This window comes from Bombyx mandarina, chromosome 11, assembly GCF_030267445.1.
Source record: "Bombyx mandarina strain Sakado chromosome 11, ASM3026744v2".
NCBI classification, from domain to species: Eukaryota; Metazoa; Arthropoda; class Insecta; order Lepidoptera; family Bombycidae; genus Bombyx; species Bombyx mandarina.
The window spans coordinates 8,007,533-8,024,893 of NC_143218.1; the positions used below are offsets into that span (position 1 = coordinate 8,007,533).

Below are 17,361 nucleotides of genomic sequence, written 5' to 3' on the forward strand. Positions count from 1 at the left end.
TTTCGGGCGTCGCTTAGGCGAGATTTTACATCCCGCTGTAGACGACGCATCCGAATCCGGTTTGAGTGCGTGGGAAGTTGATCGTAGGCCCGGATTGCCGCGTTTCTAACTCTTAGGAGGTTCCTAAGTTCGGGGGACAGTCTGATGCGGTGAAAGCTATCCTCCACATCGACTTCTTTTGAGAATCTTATGATCGCGGAAGAGATGTGATCCGTGATGATGTTTATGGATTCGACTGTGTCCTCGGGGGATGGAGTTGAATCCGGGCCGCAGGGGAGGATTGGTGGAGCGGCATCGGCTAAGCATTTTCCCAGCTTCTTCCAGTCCACCATGGTCCTCGTAGCTGTGACTGGGTTGTGGGGGCGACCGAGCTGCATAACGACAGGTCGGTGGTCTGAGTCGAGCTCTGACATTGCTTCGATGGAACGTAAGCGCAGAGTTACGTTCCTCAGCAGTGCCAGGTCTATAGTGCTCGGACGGAGCGCGATGTTATACGGATAACATGTTGGAGTTGGGGGACCGACTACTTCGAAGGTAAGGTCGTCTATAAACGCGTCGAGACGTCTACCGTTTGTGTTTGAACTGTGGCAGTTCCACCTAGTGTGGTGGCAATTTAAATCGCCTGCCAGGATGACGGAGTCTCCCATGCCGAACAGTGACTCGATGTCACTGCTCAGAAGGGGCTTGTCCGGGGGGAGATAAACGGATGCGATGACGATCGGCTGGTGTCCCGTCAGCGAGATACGGCACACTGACGCCTCGATATGTGAGAGCGAGGGGGTATCGAGAGGGACAACGTGCAGGGCCCGCCTATAGTAAATGGCAGTCCCGCCTTTGGAGGCGGTGAGTCTGTCATTCCTAACCATGACGTAATTCGCGACTTTCGGGTCACGACGCGAGGGCTTCAGGCAGGTCTCCTGCACTAGCAGAATATCTACAAGATTGTCGCGGAGGAATTCGTAAATTTGATCGCGTTGTCGCGCGAGTCCGTTAGCATTGTAGAATGCTAACGTAAGGGAATATGGTTTCTCTCTAGCGTTTTGCGCCATTGATTACCGGTGATTTTAGAAAGTACGGGCCACGGACTCGTAAACGTCCATGTATTCGAACGCGGCCGCGAGCCGTTGTTCGGGGTTTACCGCCCTTCGCATCGCGTCTGCGAACGATCGCAGACGGTCGAAGTTGACCGCCGTGACGAAGTCGCGCACGAGCGTGAAGTCGTTGACGGCTGAGGGTTGCGGGGGACGGTACGCGGGCGCGGGGGGAGGTGCGAGCAGGGGCTGCGGCGCGGGACGTGTCGCGAGCGGGGGCTGGGGTGCTGTTTGTGTTCCCGACCTCGTATACGGCAGCGGTTTATTCCACGCCGAGACGGTGGGAACCGCAGCCGGTACGAAGGCGGGTTTCGGTGCTGGAGGCACCGAAGTCTTTGGGCCGACGGTACGGGGGGCTGGGTGGGTCGGACGTTTTCGCGGAGCCCTAGGACATCCACGGTAATTCGCGGGGTGTCCTTGCTTAAGGCATAGGACACAGCTTGGAGGTTCGGTCGCGGTTTCCCTAACTCGCGAGCAATCTAATGTGGCGTGATCGCCGAGGCACTTCACGCAGCGGGGGCGCGCGTGGCAATTCCGAGCCGAGTGGCCATAGAGTTGGCATCTGTGGCACTGTCCGGGAGTACCACGTCTATGGGGGGCTTCAATGGTAACCCCGGATAGGCCACATACTGTCGCGAGACATGCGATCTTTTTCTTGGCCTCCGGGGTTGGTTCTAGAGCGACTAGAACCATGTTATATGGTTTTTTGTCGCGTCCGTTGTGCATCCGGTGCACACTTACTATCGGGAGGGACTGAGCGGTCAGATCCTCCCTTACGTACTCTATGTCGAGTTCCTTCGGAACTCCGCGTATTACTACGCGGAGCTCGCGGTCCTCCTGAAGAGCATAGGTATGGAAACCTATGTTCTCCTTTCGGAGGTACGCGGATAGAGCCCTATGGTCGCCCGGCGTTGCGACCTTTATTTGAATCCCATGCGCGACGTTACGCGCATGGGTATAATTTATTTTGTTTGCCTGAAGGGCCTGGGAGACGCGGTTCCATGCTGACTTCTCCTGGAGAATCAGCGGGGGCGGGACGACGGTTTTTTGCGCGGGTGCGGGCTTGGGACGCGGCGGTGGGGTTGCGCGGCGGCCGGAGTCCGACTCCGGTGTCACGACTACCTGCGGACGGGAGGCAGTCGCTGATTTTGTTTGTTTTGTCGTGGAGCTCCGGGACTCCACGGCGCGAGTACGTTTTTTCCCGCGTTTTACCGTTTGGAACCCATCCGAGGTTCCGGGCTGCGGGCTCGTCGCGGACTCGAAGTCCATCTCCGATCCGGTATCGGAGTCTGAACCTGAGTTGATGATTACGGACGACGCGACGGATGAGATTGGCGAGAATGACGTCGCGGGTGCGTTAGGCGCTTCGTTGGCGCTAGGCGCTTCATGAGTTGCTACGTGCGTACGTGCGCTCAAATTGGACTTGGGGGCGGGGCATGACTGCGCGGCTCGAAATGACGCGGCGAGGGACGCGGGCGGGGCGGGACTCGCGCGGGCGGCCCTGTAGGCCGCGAATTCGGCCGTGAGGTTTGATAGCACCGGGTACTTCTCGGCAAGTAACCCGAGAAACCCTAAAAGTTCTTCTTCCATTTTTTCAGTTTTGCCCGGGGGGGGGCGTCCCCGGGACTTAAGGCACACTCGCCGAAAGGCGAGTCCCCTGAGTAGGAGTTCACCCCCTGCGCTGTGCCAGCTACAAGGGGGGGGAGTGCCTTTGCCGTGAAAACGGCAGTCGGCTAGGATTGGGGTGGAAGTTTGGGAAGGTGGGGCCCCACTGGGTTGTGAGAATGCCACAACAAGCGGTGATCTCAGCGGGGGGTTAGTCTCGAAAGAGACTGTTTTACTCGCCGAATAAATAAATAAATTTAATAAATGATATGAGTGGATGATAATGTGAAGTCGTTACGAATGCACAATCGACAAGTTCGAGTTGCTTTTACGACACAAGGTCGCGACGCCAGCGATAGTGCGTCAAGAATTCGCAACAATGCCGCGATCGATGCGACAACGACAATGCAGCGAAACTCAAGACACAAGATCGCGACGGCAGCGACAGTTTCTCGCAAAAACACGTCCGGACTGTAAGGTGATGCAATCGGAACTTCTTTTTTTTTTTTTTTTTCCTACCTAAGCTGAGAGCCTTGAGAGGCTATGTCAGCGTAACCCTAACTTTTGTAGGTGAGCTCACGGGGCTCAAACCTGACGATGTTGCTAACACGAACCCTAGCAAGAGTCGTGCTTCGCAGAATCTACCACCGGATCGGAAACGCGACCCACTGAGAAGATCCGGCGAGAAACTCAGTGGGCTGTGTCTGAGAGTTAATTTACTCGTCGAGCCCTTCGTCGCAAGCGACGGGTTCGACGAGAACGGTGACCGGTGCTTGAAGTACCTAAAAGCACCGTTAGTGGATCGGGAGGATCCGAGATAACGTGTTTTGGGCGACGTCGACTGCTTTCCATTCTGTCCGCAGGATCGGGAATGTAGTTACCGGCGGCCACGATGAGAGGGTTCTCGTGTCGTGCCGCTTTATCGAAGTGGCGCATGGACGCCGACTGAAGATACTTACTGATGGACTCTAAGTCCAGGTCGTCATGGAGGTCGACGTTCCTGACGAACCACGGGGCTCCGACGGCTATCCTGCAAAAACGGGATTGAATAATTTGAAATGTTTTTAGGTGTATGCGGGCCGCGTGAGCGAACACTACACTTGCATAGGTCATGACGGGGCGTATGCAAGTTTTGTAGAGTGTCACCTTATTTCTAAGGGACATTTTACTTCGCCTACATATCATCGGGTAGAGACGTCCTAGAATGAAGGCGGCACGGTCGCGTACCGTCTTAATGTGGGGGCGGAATGTCATCCTACTGTCGAGGGTGACGCCTAAGTACTTGACCTTCGGGGCCCACGGTATGGGCTGGTCGAACATCGTGATCGGGCGAACGGCGGGGGCGGGGGTATTGACGCGCCTAGTCGGGAGGGGGATGCTCAGCGTGGTGTTCGGAGGGCGACCCCTTTTGAAGAGCACCGCTGTGCTTTTCGTGGGGTTAATGTCGATGCGCCACTTCCGGAACCACTGTCCCATGGTGGTAGCTGCGGTCTGAAGTCGTCGATGAAGCAACGCCTTCTTCCTACACGAGTAGTAGATGGCGGTGTCATCGGCGAAGAGCGCCAGATGGGTCTCCGGAGACCGGGGTATATCGTTGATATACAAACTGAATAGTAACGGGGAGAGGGCGGAGCCTTGCGGGACTCCGGCTGTGACGTGACGGGGCCGGGAACGCGTTCCCTCGACTCGATATCGGAACGAACGGTTCGACAAGTAGTCTCGTATGATGAGCACGAGTCTGTCTGGCACTCCCATGTTATACAGTTTGTATATCAAACCGTTGTGCCAGACTTTGTCGAACGCCTTCGCTATATCGAAGAAGAGGGCTCCTGTCGGAATGGGTTTCCGCCTGTTCAGCCCTAGTAAGATGTGCTCCGTGAGGCGGTGCACTTGATGGACGCACGAGTGTCTGGCGCGGAATCCAAACTGCTCGTCTATCAGAATTTTGTTCGCGGATACGAAGTCCCAGAGGCGTTTACGAAGGAGCCGTTCGTATAGTTTGCCTATCGCCGGGAGGAGACTGATGGGGCGGTAACTCGCGGTTTCGTTCTTCGGTTTGCCCGGTTTGTGTATGCCGATAACGTCCGCTTCTTTCCACGCCGCGGGAAAGATGCAGTTCGTCATAGCAGCATTTAATATGGTGGCCAACATCGTTATCAGTTGGGCTGGTAACAATTTAAGCGCGCGGTTGCGGATGCCGTCGGAGCCGGGAGCTTTCCGTGGTTGTAGGCTATCGATCGCCTCCTTGACCTCGGAAGTGGTAATGGGGGGTAACGCGTCCGAGGGCGGCAGGGAAGCTCTGCGCTCGACCTCCCTGTCGACGAACTCGGTGTGTTCGGGGTCCGCGTGTTGAGTGCTGGTGGTGCACTGCTCTTGCAGTGCATCGGCCAGCAACTCTGCCTTGTCATCGTCATCGTAAGCCGGTGGTTGGCCTGAGGGGCGTACGAGAGGCGGCGTAGTGGCTATAGTTTCGGACTTGAGGGTCCTAGCTAGTTGCCAGTATGCTTGGTGAGTGGGCGCGAGTTCTTCTAAATAACTATCCCAGTTTTCGTTTCGGGCGTCGCTTAAGCGGGATTTGACCTCCCGCTGTAAGCGACGCATCCGAGTCCGGTTTGAATCCGTGGGATATCGATCGTAGGCCCGGATTGCCGCGTTTCTAATTCTAACGAGGTCCCTAAGTTCGGGGGAAAGTCTGATGCGGTGGAAGCAGTCCTCCACATCGACTTGTTTCGAGGATCTTATGATCGCCGTCGAGACGTGATCAGTGAAGATGTTTATGGATTCGACGGTATCCTCGGGGGATGGAGTTGAATCCGGGCCGCAAGGGAGGATTGGTGGAGCGGTGTCAGCTAAGCACGTGCCCAGCTTCTTCCAATCCACCATGGTCCTCGTATCTGGTTCGCGGTTGAGTGGGCGACCGAGCTGCATGACGACAGGTCGGTGGTCTGAGTCGAGTTCTGACATTGCCTCGATGGAGCGTAAGCGCAGAGTTACGTTCCTCAGCAGTGCCAGATCTATTGTGCTCGGACGACGCGCGGCGTTGTACGGATAGCACGTGGGGGTCGGGGGGTTGAATACTTCGAATGTGAGGTCGTCTATGAACGCGTCGAGACGCCTACCGTTCACATTCGTGCGATGGCAGTTCCACCTAGTGTGGTGGCAATTTAAATCGCCTGCCAGGATGACCGCGTCCCCCATACCGAACAGTGTCTCGAGGTCACTGCTCAGGAGGGGTTTGTCAGGGGGAGATAAACGGATGCGATGACGATCGGCTGGTGTCCCGTCAGCGCGATGCGGCACACTGACGCCTCGATATGTAAGAGCGAGGGAGTATCGAGAGGGACGCAGTGCAGGGCCCTCCTATAGTAAATGACAGTCCCGCCCTTGCGGGCGGAGAGTCTGTCATTCCTAACCATGACGTAATTCGCGACTTTGGGGTCGCGACGCGAGGGCTTTAGGAAGGTCTCCTGCACCAGAAGGATGTCGATGAGATTATCGCGGAGAAACTCATATACTTGATCGCGCTGACGCGCGAGTCCGTTAGCATTATAAAATGCTAACTTTATGGAACGCGGTTTTTCCCTACCGTTGCACGCCATTGATTACCGGTAATCAAACCAGCGTGCGCTGGACGGACTCGATGACGTCGATGTACTCGAACGTCGCGTTTAGGCGGTCTTCGGCCGTGACCGCTCTGCGCATGGCGTCGGCGAACGCACGCATGCGGTCGATATTTATCGCGGCGATGTAGTCGCGAATAATTGTAAAGTCGTTTACAGCAGGCCGCGCGGGGCCGGGGCGAGGCGCGGGACCGGGCGCGGGGGCGGGGCGCGGCGCGAGCAGGGGCTGGGGTGCCGGTGGTTTCCCTGCCAGCGTGAGCGGCAGCGGTTTTGCCCACGCGGAGACGGTGGGCACCGGTGCCGGCACGAAGGCAGGCTTCGGCGCACGGGGCGCCGAAGTCTTTGGGCCGACGGTTTTTGGGGGCGCGTTGGCCAGACGCTTCCGCGGGGCCTTGGGGCATCCGCGGTAGTTGGCTGTGTGGCCCTGCTTCTGGCAGAGCACACAGCTCGGAGGTTCGGTCGCGGTCTCTTTGACCCGCGAACAGTCGGCTGTCGCGTGGTCACCGAGGCACTTAACGCACCGCGGACGCGCGTGGCAGTTGCGCGCGGAGTGGCCGTACAGCTGGCAGCGGTGGCACTGCCCGGGAGTGCCTTTCCTATATGGGGCCTCGACGGTGACCCCGGATAAGCCGCAAACGGTGCGGAGGCTTGAGGCAATCCGTTTGCCTTCGGCGGTTGGTTCTAACGCGACGAGAACCATATTATATGCGAATTTATCGCGCCCGCTGTGCATTCGGTGCACGCTTACAATCGGGTACGCCTGCCCGATGAGGTCCTCCTTGACCAGCTCGACGTCGAGCTCCTTCGGTACTCCGCGTATTACTACGCGGAGCTCGCGATCCTCCTGGAGCGCATAAGTGTGGAAGCTTATGCGTTCCTTTCGGAGGTGGGCTGTCAGCGCCCTGTGGTCGTCCGGTGAGGCCGTTTTTATTTGAATGCCGTGCGCGATGTTACGCGCATGGATGACGTTTACGTTTTGTGCCTTACAGGCACGGGATACGCGATCCCACGCGGTCTTATCTTGCAAAATTACCGGCGGCGGCGCGGGAATTTTGCGGACGGACGCGGGTTGGGGTCGCGGCGACGGGGTTGCGCGGCGAGGGGAGTCGGGTGAGACCACGACTTTAGGACGCGACGCGTTCGCGGCCTTTGGCTGTTTCGGCGCCGCGGACGGTTCCACGGCGCGGGCGCGTTTTTTCCCGCGCGCGACGGTGGTGAACCCTTCCGAGGTTCCCGGTTGGGGACTCGCGGCGGACTCGTACTCCATTTCCGACTCGGAGTCGGAGCCGGAGCTTGATGACGCGCAAGACGCGATCGACGCAGGCGCGGGGGTGGGGGGCGACATCGGCGAGTCGCGAGGTACCGGCGCGGGGGGCGACAACGGAGAGTCGCGGAGTGCCGGCGCGTCAAGGCCGGCCTTGTAAGCTTCGAACTTGGCGATTATGTCCGGACAGACGTCGCGGACGAACTTAAAGAAGAGCGCGCCATTGGCGTCACTCATGGTGAGTGTGTGCCCGGGGGGGGCGTCCCCGGGACTTAAGCAAACTCGCCGAAAGGCGAGTCCCCTGAGTGGGAGTTCACCCCCTGAGCTTTACCAGCTCCAAGGGGGGGGAGTGCCTTTGCCGTGAAAACGGCAGTCGGCTGGGAATTGGGGTGGAAAGTTGGGAAGGTAGGGCTCCACTGGGTTGTGAGAATGCCACAACAAGCGGTGATCTCAGTGGAGTTTTAGTCTCGAAAGAGACTGTTTTGCTCGCCGAATATATAAATGAATTTAATATATGAAATGGATGGGTGATAATGAGTTAGCGTTACGAGTGCACAACTCAAGTACAAACTGTTTTTACAACTCAAGGTCGCGACGCCAGCGACAGCGCGTCAAGAATGCACAACAATGACGCGATCGGTGCGACAACGACAATGCTGGACAACTCGAGACTCACGTTCGCGACGGCAGCGACAATAATTTGCAAAAACGCGTCCGGACCGAACGGCGATGCAATCGGAACTGATTTGATGATGCTGCCCGGAACTTCTCATCCATGAAGGGCTTTTTATGTTTTCTGTCTGACTTTAGATCCACGTTTGTAAAAAACTGTTTTTTTTTTTTCAATAGGAAAACAAACACTATTTTAGGTCTGCGATAAGTGATCAACAAATTAAGTATTAGATTAAATTGTTTGATTCAATGAATCGGTTTTGTTTTTAAATTTATTTCGATAACAATAAAGCGCTACAACACTTCAGAGGATAATATCATCAAAGTGTATTTAAATTTATTTTTAAGATTTGATCCTGAATTTTTTATTGTCATTACATTATTTCCGACGCTTCAAGCTCTTAATAGTTTATTTAAAACAATTAATTTAATTCTGCTAAGTATTTTATAAAATGGTGTGTTTCAAAACACTTATGTTTTAACATTACAGACAATATTTTGCAATCCTTTTTTTATTCAAAGTCAATTTATCATGAAATATTTATTTATTTGGATGCATATGTACAAACATATGCAATTTATTTCTTGGATTTTTGATCCGAATTAGATTCTTAGGCTCAAGTCGAGGATTCAATCACCCGCCGCCTCCTGTAATTTGGGGACTGAATATTCGTAAGGTTTGCTTTTCTAACAAACAAAGTGTTTCCACATTATTGGATTTCTTGATTCTTGTGACGTGTTTGCTACTAGTTCAAAAATGCATTATTGATCAAGGCACACGTGGACTTCGCTATTCTCGGCTTAATGCTTGATTTTTTTAGATTAGATCGCATACGCTTGGTTATCTTTGGCATTCCACTATTTTTATTTGCACAGTGGCGATAGTTGAGATAGTGTGATAGTTGAAAAATCGGAATAGAATGCCGTATGTTTGTTGAAATGCTTTAAATAAATAAATCGCAGCTTAAAACCAAAAAATAATCAAATATTTACCCACAGGCACTTGATGCATATTTCAATGGTTCATTACTTCAAAAGGTACAGCGCTCGCGACGGCTGACAACGAAAAAGAACCAAACCACCCATAAAAATTCCCTGTCATCTCGTTTTCCTAATTAATTATACACAAATGTACTGAAAGCGTTTTTCTTAGGCTCAATATAACTGGCAATTAGTGGTCTTGACAAATAACTGAATATCGAGGGTGACTCTACAGCTAATAACCAATGGAATTTCAACTTAACAGTCATTATTTTAAGGAGTGAATTGGTTAAATGATTTCGTGGAGGCATTAAAACACAATGCAGCTAAGAAAAGATGTTTCTGTTTGCTTAATGACGTCATTAAAAGACATCCGAACGTCCAGACGGGGATTAAGCGGGATATTAAGATTATGATCGAGTTCTGACATTTTTAAGCTGTTTGAGCTACTGTTTGATTTGTGTGGATTACACTGTTTATGTGTTTAAAGTAAGCAACTTAGCTAAGGATGCGGATAATAGTTATTAGTGGTAATTAAAATATCTGTGGAATTATATCTAAGGTATAAATAAGGGCAGGTCCCCCATGCGCTGGTCAGACCAAATTGAACAACATCTTGTGTGAGGTAGTCCACGCCGCCGAGGACTCATCTATGTGGTGTGATCTAGTCGAAAGATTCTCAAGTCTCGACGCGATGTCGACGCGAGGATGATATCTAACCTACATAATCACAATGACAAACGCTAGTTAGATTAATACAACTAAATACGATTGCAATTTAAAATAGTCCATGAATATGTCATCAGGTACACCCTGATGATGAGGTATTGGAAAATTGAAAAGAAAACGTACTATTTAATTTATCTTACTCTAAAATTTTTGTAACAGTAATCCAATTGAGATTAAGTGTAGACGGTCCTAGCGAAATAAAATAATTTGACTTCTTTTCGTGCAGAAGTTTGTGGCTTTGGATGTGAAGGCATCGTCGTAAGCTGTGCCAAGTTTATAGGCAATATTTAAAGGCTGCAAAGAAAAAAAAAAAAAAATTATTGAAATACACTCAAAAGCTTATACATATGAATAGCATTATGATTTGATGGCGTCGGGGATCTATCAATCAAGTATAGTTACAATTGTTGGATACAAGAAAATTATCTGTCTCCGATTATAGAGTATTTATTATTTCTCAAACGAGGTTTATGAATTGTTATAGTCCTTGGCGTTTACCAGTTTAAGACCACAGTAAAACAACATATTCAGTTAATAAGTAACCTGAAGTTAATTAGTCATTTAACTTTCGTCAATGAACACGAAAACTGAAGTGTTCGATGCTTCGCATAGAACTGAATTAATAAACTTCAGATTGAACCATGAAATAATATTTTAATTATATCTCCGATTCGTGAAAACCTAAGAAAATACTAAACGTCTATTTCACATTCACAAATACGACTCTAAAAGCCTACAAAAATATATAAACATATATGTTTGTGATTAATTTTCTTGCATAAATGAGCACGGCAGAGCTCTCTCGTCAAACATAGCTGAACGAACGAATCAGATCGGTTTTTTTTTTATTGCTTAGGTAGGCGGACGAGCTCACAGCCCGCCTGGTGTTAAGTGGTTACTGGAGCCCATAGATATCTACAACGTAAATGCACCACCCACCTTGAGATATATAAGTTCTAAGGTCTAAGCAATAAAAAAAAACACAAACTATGCTCTGTGTGCTTAGTGTGAGTTTTTTAACATTCTCGATAGCGTAAAAGTTATCTCAAATTTGTATGCAGTTGGAACGTTTGCTTACGATTGCGGCTATAGGTGCTTGTTACGCGGTGAGCGGTTTTGTAGTTTTAAAAAAAAACTTTATTTTAATACACACTGAATTTATTTATCCTTTACAAAAATCTGATGTTACACGGACAGAGTTACGATGTTAGAAGCTTGAAGATTGATGACGAACTCCTAAGTTTCAAGGAGAAAGAGAATTTATACATGAATAGTATTTACTAAACAATTAGTAAATGAGTCATTTAGACTATGAACCTTATTGGTAAACATATTTAGAATCCGTAAGGACACAATTAGTAAATGACGGAATTTTACCAATGTGAAAGGAATACAATATTAACTAATGTTCTAATTCCAAATGAAGATCTGATGTAAAGTAAACAATATACATATGATTTAGTAACATGAGGAAATAAGTATGTTATATAGTAACAATGATTTAGAACTTAAGAACTAAGAGTTAGAGTACATTATGTGTTTATGAGAATTGATATATGACTTAGGTACTAGTGTGAGGGGCATAACATAACACGCTGATCCAACTGCATACCGATTCGAGTTAACTTTTACGCTATCGAGAACGTTAAAAAGCTCGCACCAAACACACTGCCCACTTTAGTAATTTCATTCGGTAACGGAGACTTTCGCATGATTGCTTCGGATATCGTCCGAGGAATTCAGTGTTCAAGCATTCAAGCTTGCTTTGACAAGAACTATAAAGACATTTAAAAAAAAAACTACTTAATTTTTTTTTGTTTTCATTCACTTAACCGTTAATAATATGAAGTGACTTTGTTTTCATCACACTCAAGGAAGACATTGAATTGTTTTATAGCATCGTGAAAGCATCTCCGAATATGCTCGTAAAACTTTATCCCCTCTACGGGTCGGTTATTATTCATTTTTCTCCGTCCGATGCATTGTGTGTAGGGACGCCACGATGCCTACATTATTTCGTTTAAAATGCGCAAAAAATATCAAATAGAAAAACAATTGAATTTAATGTTTCGGTGTTGCAATTTATTTTTGCAGACTACTTTGCTATATAGCTTTTTTTTATTGCTTAATTGAGTGGACGAGCTCACAGCCCACCTGGTGTTAAGTGGTTACTGGAGCCCATAGACATCCACAACGTAAATGCGCCATCCACCTTGAGATATAAGTTCTAAGGTCTCAAGTATAGTTACAACGGTGCCCCACCCTTCAAACCGAAACGCATTACTGCTTCACGGCAGAAATAGGCAGGGTGGTGGTACCCATCCGCACGGACTCACAAGAGGTTCTACCACCAGTATATAGCTTTATCTCAAATCTAATGACACACAAACTAACTTGAATGTTTTTTCGTCCTCTGTTCAATACTATTTATCCGATTGTAATGAAACTTTATATTTACGCTGGCGGTTTTAGGTATTTTTCACGGTATGAGGCTAATGATGAATTTTCCGTTACGCAATATTAGTATTAAAAAAGACTTTTAAGTGTTATCCTTGTACGTATGTCCTTTTTATTAAATACATTCTTTTGGGCTTACATCCGAATGAATAATCATAGGCGTAGCAATAAATATGTAACCGTATGTCATATATAAACTTGAATGTCCCAACTGGTGGTAGGACCTCTTGTGAGTCCGCACGGGTAGGTACCACCGCCCCGCCTATTTCTGCCGTGAAGCAGTAATGCGTTTCGGTTTGAAGGGTGGGGCAGCCGTTGTAACTATACTGAGACCTTAGAACTTATATCTCAAGGTGTGTGGCGCATTTATGTTGTAGATGTCTATTGGTTCCAGTAACCACTTAACACCAGGTGGGCTGTGAGCTCGTCCACACATCTAGGCAATAAAAAATAAATAAATAAAAACTCTTAGCCCAAAACGTGATGTGGAAGTGCATTTAAGTAACTATCCTACTCTTCAGAACGGAAAGCGCGAATTCAATAATTGTTAGTACCAACATGCACATCAAAAAGTGCTTCGCCAAGTTCGAAGGTAGGAGAAGAGTTGGATAGGTAAAAATAATTGTGTGAACAGAGCGACCAATATTTTCAAAAGAAAGTCATTATTAAAACGATACGAAAAATTCAGTTAATAAATCAATTAAAATTATGTACTTAGTAGAAATAAATAAAACATATTTATTTCATATAACATGTAAGTATAAAGATGAGTTCTTCATTTACCCTAATATCACAGATGACTTAAGCCGCGTTCAGACTACGCTATAATATAATAGCATATACTCGTAGTATATAGCTCATAGCACAACAATATCGCAGACCATACATTGCTAAGGACACGTTCACGTTGTACTGTACTATATATTAATGGCTAAGTATACGCTGCTATACTATATGACACTATAGTATAGCGTAGTCTGAGAGCAGCTTTAGAAAACTTTCCATCCAACGGAACTGATATCGCTGGTCGGGAAGTCGTTGGATCTCTGCGTATTCTACCATTTATAGTGAGAAAAGTGTTTTTAATATGATATCAGTCTTCTTTTTACCATCGAACCACTCGCTATCAAATCTAAGTCCACCGCTTTACCTAAAACTCCTTAGTGGGTAGTTTGAGAAAGCATCTTGCGGTAAGTACTAAACATTGTTAGCGTCCATGGGCGACAGTGTAAATTTACTTACAGTTGAGCTGTAAGCAATAAACAAGAAAGAGTTTTTATTTATTTATTTAAATAGATACAGTGGCACGGTTACCCTAGCTACAGCGCTCACTAATGTGCCACTTCTGAATCAACCCCTACGAATTTTTTCGCGAGCATGTTTTTTCCTGCAGTTTTTTGTTTGTCTTCCATCTCGTTCTATGACACAGCGTTTGTCATCTGCGTCACTGTCACTCTATCGCGTCGCGGCGTGGGGTGGCAGTTGAAAATATGATACGTTTTTTGGGGGTAAAATTGATTTTTCGAAAGTATGTGGAAGCCATCTTACTGGTGGTTCCGTGATGTTAAACGAATCACGCGAGACATTTTCAGGACCAATCCTATTTGCAACCAGCAATCTTTTCAGGCCTAACATTTTGATATTTTGGTAACTTATACATATATTCTTAGAATAATTCATGTGGTACATATATACAACGGTATCCTCTTAAAATTCGAAAGTTTTGGTGTCAACTGTACGTATATCGATTGAGAAGTTTAAAATTATCCAATATAAACATGAGACAGTAATGTATTTTCATAGTACAGGTAGCACAGAGGATCCTAGTTAGGGCTCAAAAGACCGCATTTTATGTGAGTTGTACACGGTTATCATTATCTGCCCGGTTATTAATTATATGGATTACTCTTACATCTTCGAAGTTCTGGTATTATGCCACTTCTACTATAGCTACTATTATATACTAGGTACATATTAGCTACGTATTTGTAATAAATTCTGTCAGAAGAATTTGAAGTATAGTCGTGTGGTTCGATACCAGTGCATCAAGCGTCTTGCATGTTGGGTCATTGAAATGACATTAGTGAATTAGCTACTAAAATTGTGCGCCATGCGACACAGGTCTCTCATGTCCCCAATTTAATAGCGGCTAGATTTAAAAATAATATAGAGAAAATAGTTCTTAACAAGTTGCGTGTTAAAACAGTTAGCTATCAGATAAGTACCGACGGTTAAACATTAGCCGGTTCAGAATTAACCATTCAGATGGTGAAGATAACTCGAATGCAAATTAACTACACAAAAATACAATTTTAGCTATGTGCATAATGTTGCAGCGACGCGATCATTAGCTACGCACAGTTTCGTTTTGTGATATTAACTAATTCGGGATAGCTTTTAGTTTTAATTTTAATGTTTTTTAAATAACATTTGAAATCTAATTAGCTATCTGTAAAAGTTTCGTAACTTTAAATTATCTATTGATAAAATATTTTATACCCATACAAAGCACCTACACTCCACTTATAATTGAAGAACAAACAATATAGTAGTTAAAATTCATTGATTACTCACAAATTTTAATGAAGCAATCGTTCAGATTTTGTCGAAGAGTGCTTGCCATCACGTGTTCGGGAGGGAGGGAAAATGAGTGGGTGATCTAGTAACAGGGAGGTTAGAATGCATTGCATTATAATTTATGTATGTGTTTTTAAATTGAATCTATTGTTTACGTGGCCGATGTTTCACATAAGTTAAATTAGTGAATTGCAAGGAAACAAATATCACAAATGTCTATTGGACTCATAAATTACTAGTCGTTTTGCAGTTTCGTTGATGCCATCCCATACCCCATTCGCTGGGTCGTCTCAGCGGATCACTATTCCGATCCGATCCGGTAGTAGAAGCATTCGCGAAGCAGCTGCTCACGAGCCTCTTTTAGAGCATCTTTTGGTGGCGCTCGGGCAGCTCTTAGCCAATCCCATCCTTCCTGTCTGAACCCGTGCTCATCCTGTCTGGTGAAACTGGAAAGGCTTCCGGGCCACTAGTAATTCTTCCGTCCGATCGTCGATTTCATCAATGACAATAAACCAATTGACGTATTTATTTTAACAGGAATTAATTATAAAGTAAAGTTAAAGATTTCATCCGAATCCGCTCGGCCATTTTAGCATGAATAACAAACATCCAAATATGCAATATTGTACCATGTAAGTAGTCGTAGTTTTTGCTTCAGTGCTGTTAGTACCATAAAGGATCATGTATGGTAATACACGTGTATAGATTTATTCTTCTTTCCAGTCGTACACTCTTGACAGAGTGGTCGTGGTCATGCATCAGTCGGATCCTGCGATACCGATGCTCTCGCGATGCGACGCCGTGTGGCACGGTGTTTCGCAGAGTGAGAGCATTAAAGTTTTTTTTTTTCTTTTTTTTTATTGCCTTTGTAGGCAGACGGGCATACGGCCCACCTGATGGTGAGTGGTTACCGTCGCCCATGGACTTCGGCAATGCTAGGGGCAGAGCCAAGCCGCTGCCTACAAGTCGAATTATAGCAATGTAGAAAGTATGCTTATCGCTTGTAGTGTGACACGGGCCCTTGACAGTAAACGGTCAGTTTTCAACTTTAACTTACCGAATAGGTTTATATTGTTATTTAAATTTTTATAGCCTAGGTAACCATTGTGCGTATGTGGTTAATGGATGAGTCTAATTTTATGGGTTTGTTTTGAATAAATTAATGCTCTAGTTTTGTTTATCGTTTTAATATGTTATTTACAGTTATTGCAGCCGTTTGTGATGTTCGCGTGGTTTTTTATTATATTTCTTAATGTTCATAAGTTTGATTGATACGGAAACTGAATTCGTAGAAGAGAATGAAATAGATTTTGAACACGATCACCGTTTAATATTAATGCCCTTAAAATGTAGCCCTGTTTTTTTTTAAAACAAATAAAAGTAGCCAAAAATACTGACTTTGATGATAATAAAAAATTAATACATATTTGGGCTAAGGATTAAAATTCTGTTGTGATCTCGACCTTATGCTCCAGAGACGGTTGCTTGATGTTGATAATTTTTACCTTCTGATGTCTAAGGACCCCGGATACCAACCACGGTATACAGGTGCAACGTTATCTAATAGATATCTAAAAGAAAATCTTAATGTAATTAAAAATTTTAATGACACCTTAAATAAAAATAAAAAAAAAACAGTGTTTCCAAACAAAATAAATAATGAACACCACTACAAAAGTAAGATTATTTATTATTAATACGTAAAAAAAAACTCATATTTACTGTCAGATTTTATCAAATCTAAGTAATTACTGTTCATTTTAAGTAGTCGTAAAACGTCAAAATGTCAAAATTTTATAGCAAAAGCAAAATGAAGACCGGAAGTCATGTCCAAAATATACGTTTACCGGGTTCCGAATTTAATAAATCGTATCTAATTTATGACGGTTTTTTTATGTATTAAAAAAAAAAAACAACTACGAAAAAACATCAGTTTAATTTTTTTAATTAAGACAAGCAATTATCTTGTAGTTCGATGTAGGATACAAGTTGAGTTGTTGCTTAATTTGTTTTTAATTACCTTTTATACAAGTTTATGGTCACTAGTGGTAGATGACCCCACAATATATTCGCCATGGATCACTCGTGCGTTCAACGTGATCAATGGCTCATTTATTCTACACTATAATAATAGGTATATATCAAATAAACACCACTATAAATAAAGTAATGTCCGCTTCGTGGTCGTAATACGAACTTAATCACCGACACCGTAAGATTTAGACACATTTTTATGTATTACATTCTCTCAAATTTTTTGTTATAGAAAATTCGAAAAAAATATTGTAAAACTAAAGCATTTCAATGGCTAAAAAAATAAAATCAAGAAAATCGGCTGTTAAATACAAAACAATTCTAAATTATT

The 17,361-nt window shown here is 45.8% G+C and overlaps 2 long non-coding RNA genes across 2 annotated transcripts in view; one reads left to right on the top strand and one right to left on the bottom strand.

The window, feature by feature from the left end:
• The window catches only part of LOC149501998 (uncharacterized), a 36,646-nt gene that overhangs the window by 10,127 nt on the left and 9,158 nt on the right, over positions 1-17,361 (top strand). The gene's annotated exons all lie outside the window — the stretch shown is intronic.
• On the bottom strand, positions 8,509-11,202 carry LOC149501999 (uncharacterized). The gene is made up of 2 exons (XR_016323902.1): positions 11,041-11,202; positions 8,509-10,256 (listed from the first exon to the last, which is right to left on the bottom strand). It is a non-coding gene; the product is annotated as an uncharacterized LOC149501999 (long non-coding RNA).